Raw genomic sequence first — 9,918 nt, 5'->3', positions numbered from 1 at the left:
GCAACAAGAAGCTGGTGGACCAGCATGACGGCAGCTACCGCTGTGGAGCGCTGCATCCGCACCTACGACCACTTCCAGTACCGCCTCATACTGTCTGTGAGTGAACACACTCTTACACACACACACAAACTATTTCTCAGTCCAAGGCCACCCATGCTCTGCTGATTCATCCGTCTCCCTCCCCCCCCCCCTCCCTCCCCTGCTCCCTCCCCTGCTCCCTCCCCCCCCCCTCCCCTCCCCTGCTCCCTCCCTCCCTCCCCCCCCCTCTCTCCCTCCCTCCTCCCCAGGCTAACATAGCGGACTTTGGGGAGAACCAGTGGGTGACCTGCTTTCCATGAGACGGCTGAAGCTCTGCTGGGACACAGCGCAGAGACACTGGGCCGGCTCAGAGACACGGTGACACACTCACACCCCTCACACACACACACACACACACACACACGGTACAATCAACCTTTAATCCAGCCCTGTCTGAGTGGGATGGAGGGGTAGAATTGCAGTTTGAATCAGACTGGGTGTGTGTGTGTGGGGTGTGTGTGTGTGTGGGGTGTGTGTGTGTGTGTGTGAGTGGGGTGTGTGTGTGTGTGTGTGTGAGTTACGCTAGTTATGTAACCTTGTCTCCACGCTCCTGTTTGCCAGAACGAGGCTGCCTTCGATGAAGTCTTCCAGAAAGCCAACTTCACCACGCACGTCTTCCGCAACCGAATCAAGATGGAGACCTACAACGTGAGTGAAGGGAAGGGAATCGAGGATAGAGAACAACACAGTGGAATACACTAGAGAACGAAAGCAAACAATAGACTGCAATACAGTAGATAAGGACACAATGGAACAAACACACAGTGACAGAAACACGACAAGCATTCTTAAATATAGAATTGAGTTCTGGAAAGAACCGTAAGCGAAGCGCACACGAGTGAGTGGGAGGACGTAATCTCACGCCGTCCGAGCCCCAATCTGACTGGATTATCCTGTCATGCCACGGTCAGAGAGACCTCTGGGAATAACAGAGAAACACAACAAAGACAAGCAGGCTATTTCTCTTCATTAAGGGGCTAATGAACATTTGGAGTTGTCCTAATTAGCCCAATTAGAACTAATGAATGCCTAATTAGCTCCTAATACAGGGTCCTACACATAGGCTCTGAGGCCTGGCTTCTCTTCAAACATGTCCAACCAACACTTCTTCTTCATGGCCTTTTATAGATGGTCGTATCATATTTAACTATGATTGCGAGGTATGAGCTAACTTTAACCCTGAACTGAGTTCAATGGAACACAAAAACGATTTGAAAAACATGGATTTACAAGGATAAGAATTTGTGGTCGGCTTCAGTTGCAATCAGGTGACCAGGTCACTGTTGAGGTGGTTGACTTTATTGTGCGTTCGTGCGACTGTTTGTGTTGCTGAAGTGGAGCACACTAAGCTAAGTGTTTGCTGGAGTGTGTGTGTGTGTGTGTGTGTGTGTGTGTCAGACCGCTCTCCTAGTACTCGTTAAGAATTCGCCTCACACAATTACACACTTCACATTCAGAGCCATGTCTCAGTTTGAGACACTCGTGTGTGTGTGTGTCCGCACACTAGCCATGTTTGCACATGTTAATGGTCATTCCTCCACTTAATTAAATAGCCATAAGTGAGCGTGTGTGTGAGAGTCCGACAGAGGAATAATTGTTTTGTGCAGCTATAATAGCGATATCAACAGGGAGAAGTCAAATTAAAAAAAGTCCCTCTCTGTCTCAGCGGGCCGTACCTTTTGAAGAACATTGTTATTAAATTAGTTGTCATCGTCCGTCAAGTGGCCTCGGCCCCCTCCCCTATTACGTTTGGATTTAATTTCCCCCTCTCCATCCTCTGCTACGTGGCTCCGAGCCGATATTAATAGTCGTGTTAGGAAGGCGCCGCAGCTAGCAGGAAGTGCGAGGAGCATTCGGCGGCTCCTCGCTGCTCGTTCGCCAGCGCCCGGCCACGCCGTTAATTGCGTATTTGTATTTGTCCTGAGGTAATCGTCTCTGTTTGATCGGAGCGCTTGGCGTGAACTCCGTTTTCAAAGGGTCAGTCTCGAGGAAAACGGTTCGTGTCTCCGCGTGTGGTGCGGCAGGCCTTGGATACGCCCGGTTCTAATCCTGGTTTAGATACAGCTTAGACGGTATCTAAATGCTTTTCAAATGCTTGAGAATGGATTTGATGTTGTTTGCAACTAACTAACTTGCTACTTTTGGAATATTGAAAGACCGGAAACCTTTGGCTTTTCAAGATTGAATCTTGATCTCAAGTACAGAGAAGCTGTTCATTGTAAAAGTACAATACCGCAGTCTGGAGATTCTCCACACACACACTTTCTCAAACACACACACACACACACTTGTGGAGAGTGTTAACCTTGTTTTGCCCTCCCAGGACGAGGCGGAGGGTCAAGGCTACAGTGTATGGACATCAAGCCCGTGGACCACCAAGAGTACAGCCGCAGACTGATCAGCAACATCAGGAAAATGGCTGCCTGAACACACAAAATAACTGCTATTTTACTCAAAATGGCCGCCGAACTGTTAAATTTGCTTCAAATTAGTCTGGATCGAATTATCTAAGACACCAACAATAGACTGCTGGAGAAATTTTTTAAAGAACACTTTCTTGACCTGGAAGAAGGGAGCAACTCTGTCTGGAGTGACATTGCTGTTATCGTTTTTAGCCATGCGCTATTTGTGATAGCCATGCGCTATTTGTGTTAGCCATGCGCTATTTGTTTTAGCCATGCACTATGCTGCCAGCCATTCGCCAAGCTGTTTCAATGGCTTGTACTTGTTGTGGTCTCAGTGTAGCCGTAGCCAAGACTCCCAGCGAAAAAGCCCTCTAACCAGATGCAAAAGAGACGCAAAAGAGACGCTCTGAGACGCGAATCGTCACATTTGACACTTTAATCCTCGCCGTTCTTAATTTTATTTGGTGCATTTGAACTCAGTTTCTCTTTTGCTAACAAATACTCGGATCGTTACGTCTTAAATCGGATGTGCTTCAAATGGACCGTGTCTGTCCAACGTGTTTATGAATATCTCTTTGTTTGCCTGAACTGATCGTGCAAAGATGCATCCTGTTTCACAGTTGTGCAATGCCGTACTCCCCAGATTTATAGCAGCATGTTTTATTTAAGCTATGTTTTAGAGAAAAGAAAAGCTTTTATTTATTTGCTTTTATAACGTGTTCTATAATTCGTTTTATCAGACTTTAATAAGGACAAGAAAATGTTGTGTTCACACTTAAGGGGGAAACAATCTGTATGGTTATGAGTGATGTGCAAGCCCGCATAAGAGCACCTTGGTTTAATTTAAATGTTAAATAATGTATAGAGTTGTGTGTTTATTGACGCCTACGCTTGATTCCAGCCTGTTACTGTTCTCCACTGGGAGGTTTCTAATTATGTCAGAACATTCTGGAATCCGGTGAATAAACAGATGTTGCGTTTGATCTTCCTGTTTTTGTCTCCTATCCCGTGTGTGTGTGCACGTGTGTGGTGGCATGTGTGTGTGTGTGTGTGTGCGCGCATTGCACACATAAGATGTATTCAATGTCCAGAAACCTCATTTTAAACCCCTTAACTCTCTCTGTATCCTTCCACACGATAAACCCCACTAGCCCCTTTACCCTTTCGTATCCTTCCACACTATAAAGTCCTTAACCCTCTTATTCCCTGCAGTGTCTGTAAGCGGAACTTTGCGGAGTGTGACAGGGAGATTTCTCACACACACACACAGTTCTTTGCTGTTTTCCTTCTACTGTAAAACACTACGGAGAAAGACTACAAATATGGTAGAATAGCACAAGCTTACATTTCCCAAAACCAGTGTTTTTCGGCTTTGTACATCAGTACAACGACTGATGTTGGATGTCAGAGCCCCATGACTCCATGTAATTACCCGCCGAAATTCGGGGGTCACAACTCTCTTTTTTTCTTGTCTTTGAAGCGGATTATTCTGTCAAAGTTCAAAAAAAGCTTTTGAATCAAAACTTCCTGAGTCGAGTCTTTCCATTTGCTGGGCGCGGGAGTGTATCAGGGCGGAGGTGTGTGGTAATCGCAAAGGCATTAGCGTGATTTGAAAGTCATTTCAGACTGGAAGCCTTGTCAGATATCCAGAGGTGATGGACAATCCAGTCAGCCCCCCTCCCACACACACACACATACACACACGCACAACCTCAAGGCTTTATAATAGAGGGCAGAGTGAGGCTGTATAATGGAGCACAGAACAGCAGATTAGAGAGCCAGACATTCAGGTAATTAACGTTGTCGATCCCTGTCAGAGAGAGATGTTCCTGTAGAGGGTTGGATCTTGCGCTGTGTATCTGTAAGGTTTGGTGTCATTTTGATTCCGATTGTCTTTCTTTGTCTATGTCGTACCTGTTGTCAGTGGGAGATGCGTGTGTGTGTGTGTGTTTGTGTGTAGGTGCATGTGCACTTGAGGGATATGGACGTGTTTGTACCTACATTCGTATCCATTTGTGTGTGTGTGCCCATTTGTATCTGTGTGTGTATGCCCATTTGTTGTGTGTGTGTGCAGAAGTGACAGTAGGCAGGGTTCAGCTGCAACTTTCCAAAGAGTCCTTACAAGAGCAAAGGCCTGTCTCTCTTTGACTCTTATCTTAATGACGCTGTGTGTGTGTGTTTGTGTATGAACTCTCGGGTCAGCCACATCTCCATGTGTGAATCCCAGTGTAAGCCTATGATAGAAAAACCTTGAGTCGCACAGTTAAGGAAGCACAGGAAGTGTTTTTGTTGTTACCCAAAGTCGTGAGAGAGAGAGAGAAGGTCTCTGTGTGTTGGGAGATACCATATCTGGCCTACCTGCACATTTTTATAAACATCGTGACTGCCTGTGTCTACTCAAGGATTTTACAGCTTTTCAAGGACACATTTCTCTCCAAAGGGTATTTATAGGCTGCTGTGTGTGTGTGTGCCCATTTGAAGACAGAATGATTGGTATTCCAGATTCTTCTTTTGTTGTGCTTCGTGCAGAGAAGTGAACATGGAGGGCTGCACTCAGGGTGCTGACGCTTTTTCGGCACTTTTGTTTTTTTCTTTCGTCGAACAAGGCCTCCCTCCTCTCTTCCCCGCTCCCCCACTCCTCTTCTTCTACCCATCTCCTCCTCCCCCTCCTCCCTTTCTCAGCTTCCTCCCTCCTTCCCTACGTCCTTCCCAAGCTCTGCCCGCCCTCCCTTTCGCCCTCCTCTCTTTCCTCGCGCTCCCTCCTTCATTTTTCTCGTTGCCTCAGCCTACCTTTCCTCCTCCCTGTTTCCTCCGGCCCTGCTGCTCTGCTCTGAGGCTGTCTTCTCTCTCTCTCCCCCTCTCTCTCCCTCCCCCTCTCCCCTGTCTCTCCCCCCGTCTCCCTCCTCCCTATCCCTCCTCCCTCTCTCTCCCCCCCCCCCTCTCTCTCTCTCTCTCTCTCTCTCTCTCTCTCTCTCTCTCTCTCTCTCTCTCTCTCTCTCTCTCTCTCTCTCTCTCTCTCTCTCTCTCTCTCTCTCTCTATTTGACCGTTGTCTTCACCCCCCCCCCCCCCTTCCTCTCTGTGTCCCACACACACTTAACCACGGGGCGTTTGTGTGAATGCCGGAGGCCATTTTGCCATTGAGAAGCAAGGGTCAACCGCACTGCATGCCGTCAGCGTGTACTGTACTGTACTGTATCCTCTGGCTGTGTGTGTGTGTACGTACGTGTGTGTGTGTGTACGTGTGTGTGTGTGTGTGTGTGTATTGATCATAAGCATGTGCACACCTCGATCCACGTTTTTTTTTTGGCACACGTTTGCGTCGTCGCATTAGTGCGTGTACCGAGGTGGATGTTTATCCCATATCTGTATATTCTGTGTGTGTGCGCAGCGGGGGGTTAGCGCTGGCTGATCCCAGTGTACCTGGATTCAGGCTCTTTCGACCAGGGCTGCAGATAGAAGCGCTAAGCCTCTCTCCATCTCCATAACCTCTAATCTGATCCTCCCTGATCCGGCCGCCATGCAGCCCTGTGTGTACCAGACTTATCTCCCCCCGGATTAGATAGCATCTGTCGGGACGCCACTTCCCATTGTCCCATTCTATTTCTCTAATAATGCACTCAGAATAGAGAGGAAGGGAGAGAGAGAGAGAGGGGGAGAGAGAGAGAGGGGAAGAGAGAGAGAGACAGAGAGAGGGGGAGTAGGAGAGAGAGAGAGAGACAGAGAGAGGGGGAGTAGGAGAGAGAGAGAGAGAGAGGGGGAGAGAGAGAGAGAGAGAGACAGAGAGGGGGGGGGAGTAGGGGAGAGAGAGAGAAAGTGAGCGAGAGAGAAGGAGAGAAAGAGAGACAGAGAGTAGGCTAAGACTTATAATTCAGTCATTACGCGCTGCTGCCAAAACACAATGATAATACTATCAGGCTTTGTTGGTGCTTGCTTACTGTCCTTACTCACTTGTTCACTCACTCACTTGTTTCCCCACTTGTTCACTCCCTCGCTCGCTCATTGATTCCCCCGTTCACACGCTCATTCTGATCTCCCTCCCTCACGCGCCATTTGTTGTTTCATAAAGTAGCTATTATCTGGGGTGGGGGGGGTATAAAGGAAGAGATTAAAGCTGTGTGTGTGTGTGTGTCTTCGTCATCATAATGAGATGATGAAGGTTGGTGTTGTTTGTTTGCGGTCGCCGAGCCGAGGTAAAGGGCCTGAGTCAGCGGTAGCCGTGGTGGTCTCCTCCTCATTACTCACGTTACACCACACTAGTAATTACACCCCTGTGACAATACAGTTGTGTGCGCGCGCGCACTGTGTGCACTGAGTGCACTGAGTGTGTGCGCACCCATGTGTTCATCCGTGTGCATTCGTGTGTGTCCACGTGGGGGAAGAAAGGTAAACCGGACACGACTAATATTAAGTAGGCCGGAATTGCAGTCTTTGACCTAATGGGTTCAGTTAGAGCAAGAATGGTCATCAAGGTAAAGTTAGGTGACGATTATATTTAATAACAAACATGTTACAAAATGAAGGTAAAGGGAGAAAGAGGAACAGAGCGAAAAGTAGGAGAGAGGAAGGAGGAGTCGAAGTTCGAAAGGAAGGATATTCTAGAGGACAATGATCCCCATTCCCTGTCGTACCCACCCCTTCATCTGTCAGAATAACCAATCAGAAGACATCTTGACCCTTCCCTTCTCAGCGCGTACGGCTGCCAATGCAACAGGCAGTCGTGTGAGTAACATCGATCAAAGACTTCATCCCTGGACTCGACCTCTCAAGTCTTCAGCATGTGAGAGGCGGGAGAAGGGTCGTCTGCCAGCCTGCTAATGCTAGCTTTATCGACGCTAGCGCGAGAATCCTTTTATCTGAAGACATGTTCTGCAGTGTGTGTGTAGAGGTGCAGTGGGAAAGACAATTTATACCATTACCCTAGCGGGTACAGAAGGTGTGTGTGTGTTTGTGTGTGTGTGCTTGGCGGCAATCTCCCTCACCTTCATCCTACATGCCAGTCATGTCCTATTCATGTGTGATCATGGACGGATAGTTATTCGGATAGTGTGTGTGTGTGTGTGAGAAACTGTGTGTGTGTGTGTGTGAGCAACTGTGTGAGTGCGCCACAGCATGCGTGCGTGTCCAAAGCTGCTGACAAGCAGCTATCAGACAATCGATTGGAATTTCCCAACGCTTTGTCAGTGTCGTTAACCCTTGTGTTATCTTCGGGTCATTCTGACCCATCAGTCATTGTGACCCACCGTCGTATTGCGACAGATTTACCGCATACAAAGACAAAGTGAAGCATTTTCTTTTAACAGCTAGGCTGTCTCAGACCCCCCACATTGCAAAGGTTAAAAGAAAATTATTTTAATTTGTTTTTGTATTGGGTAAAATTGGGTAAACACAACGATGGTTCGTTATGAACCTTTGGGTCATGTGACCCGAAGGCAGCACGAGGGTTAACCACAATACTTTGACCGGTCACTGGCACGTCTCACACACACACACACACACACACACACACACCGGCAGAAAAACCCAGCTCAACATAAAATATACAAGACAGAGTGCCATCAAGCCCTACTGGCCTTTTGCCTTGTCTCTGAAGTAGTTAGGGTTAGGGTATAGCTGGGGAGATGGGGCTAGCTCAGTGGTTAGCGCATTTTACTGCAGATCAAGACATTTGCCGGTTCAAATTACCCCCCCCCCCCCCCCCCCACAGGCATCCATACGGGCTCATCCACAGCCCTCGGAGCCGGTGAGGACATCGGGGGGGGGGGGATCGGACTCCTTCAGTGGGCTGTGTTGTGCCCCTCAGGGGTCAGTGTCGGACGAAGAGCGTGGGGCGGTTACCGTTGCAGCTTCCTTGTTTTTTTTTTTCCTGCGTCCCCCTTCTCGTTTCTTCTCCTCTCTTCTCGGTCTTACGGCCTCTCTCTTTGCCTCTTTTTCTTTCCCTTTGCTCTCTCTCTCTCTCTCTCTCTCTCTCTCTCTCTCTCTCTCTCTCTCTCTCTCTCTCTCTCTCTCTCTCTCTCCTGTCTTTCTCTCTTTCTCTTTCTTTTTCTTTCTTTCTCTGATCCAGACAGACATGTCAGATATCTGTACCCCCAAGCAGTATTGAAAAAGAAGAAGAGGAGTGGAGGTAAAGAACAATGAATGACTTTTTCTTGTTCTTTTTTTCTAATCAGGCATCCCTTGTTCAGCTTTCTCCTACAAATGTAAATCATTGAGCTTGTCAGCTGAGGGGAGCCATGTAATATAAAGCAGTTGTGTCGGTGTAGTCCTGTCCACACACACACACTGTCACACTTCTGTGATGCTCAAGGCTTCAACGGGCAGGGAGGTGGCAAGCAGGGTGTGTGTGTGTGTAGTGATAGGACAAAGAGAACTGGAGAGCCTCAGTGCTTGTGTTTGGCAGCTCGCAGAAAAAAAAGGAAAGATGGAGACAAATGGAAGAGAGGGGAGGGGGGGAAAATGAAGTTGAGATGCGAAAAAGAGAGAGAGAGAGAGAGAAAGAAAGAGAGACAGCGAGAGAGGGAGGGGGGGGTCAGTGAAAGGGGAGAGGACAAGCTCACAAAGGCCTTTCTCTCCCGCATCCAGACCCTAATTTCTCTCCCTTTCGTCCTTTTTGCACACAGGGCTTTTTTTTGTGTGTGCAGGGCTCCCCATCATCAAACTGTCGGCAACGGCTCAGCCCGACCCCTCCTGAGAAGCGTCCGTCGGTTGCGTCCCCCCCCTCCCGCCCCGCCCCCCCCTTATTAAAGAACACAGGACTCTCGATGGGCCGTACATCGGAAGGAGTGCGTCTCTCACTGAACTATCTGTGTTCAATCTTCCACTCTCCCCCCCCTTTGTAACGCGATAACAAAGAGCCGCTCTCTTCGCCTCCTCTTGTCCTCCGTCTAATGAGAGACGTTCTCTTCTTCATCCCTGCTTTCCAATTTAGCCGGGACTTCCGTCTAATGAGTCGACCTTAATCAAGCATTCCATTTCACTTGGAAACTAATGAAAAGTTTCAATGATTCAGGAGGCTCGCTCTCTCTGTCTCTCTCTCCCCTTTTCTCGGGCGCCCGTGTGAGGCGTTGCCCGGCCGCAAGCGCCGCACTCTCACCTCTTTTCGTTCTCTCCTTCCTCTGGTTCTCGTTTCTGGGGAGAAGACAATGAAGGAGAAGGTTCTCCTCCCAGTGTGACTCTGCTGTTGTGCTCTGAGTCTCTCTCTCTCTCTGTCTCAATCCCTCTCTCTCTCCCTCCCCCCCCCCTCTCTCTGTGGTCCTGGGTCCCATTAGAGCAGTGATGAATCTCACCAGCTATATGGAGGGAGAGGGACGCGCCCGGGGAGAAGGACGTTCCAGTGTGGTGGCAGTCTGACAAAAACCTCAAATAAGTTTCTTCTTTAAGCTCTAAAAAGAAGGTCGAAGAACAGTGTGTGGGTGCTTGTACGCGCGCCGATGTTGT

At 48.6% G+C, this 9,918-nt stretch overlaps 1 long non-coding RNA gene across 1 annotated transcript; it reads left to right on the top strand.

Annotated features, from left to right (window-relative positions):
* LOC134016655 (uncharacterized) lies at positions 1 to 3,466 on the top strand. Its single transcript, XR_009929579.1, has 4 exons — positions 1 to 96; positions 288 to 396; positions 640 to 730; positions 2,408 to 3,466. It is a non-coding gene; the product is annotated as an uncharacterized LOC134016655 (long non-coding RNA).
* Positions 3,467 to 9,918: the final 6,452 nt, after the last annotated feature.

This window comes from Osmerus eperlanus, unplaced genomic scaffold, assembly GCF_963692335.1.
Source record: "Osmerus eperlanus unplaced genomic scaffold, fOsmEpe2.1 SCAFFOLD_877, whole genome shotgun sequence".
NCBI lineage: Eukaryota > Metazoa > Chordata > Actinopteri > Osmeriformes > Osmeridae > Osmerus > Osmerus eperlanus.
The sequence above is the reverse complement of the archived record's forward strand: the minus strand, read 5'-3'. Positions and strand labels throughout refer to the sequence as shown.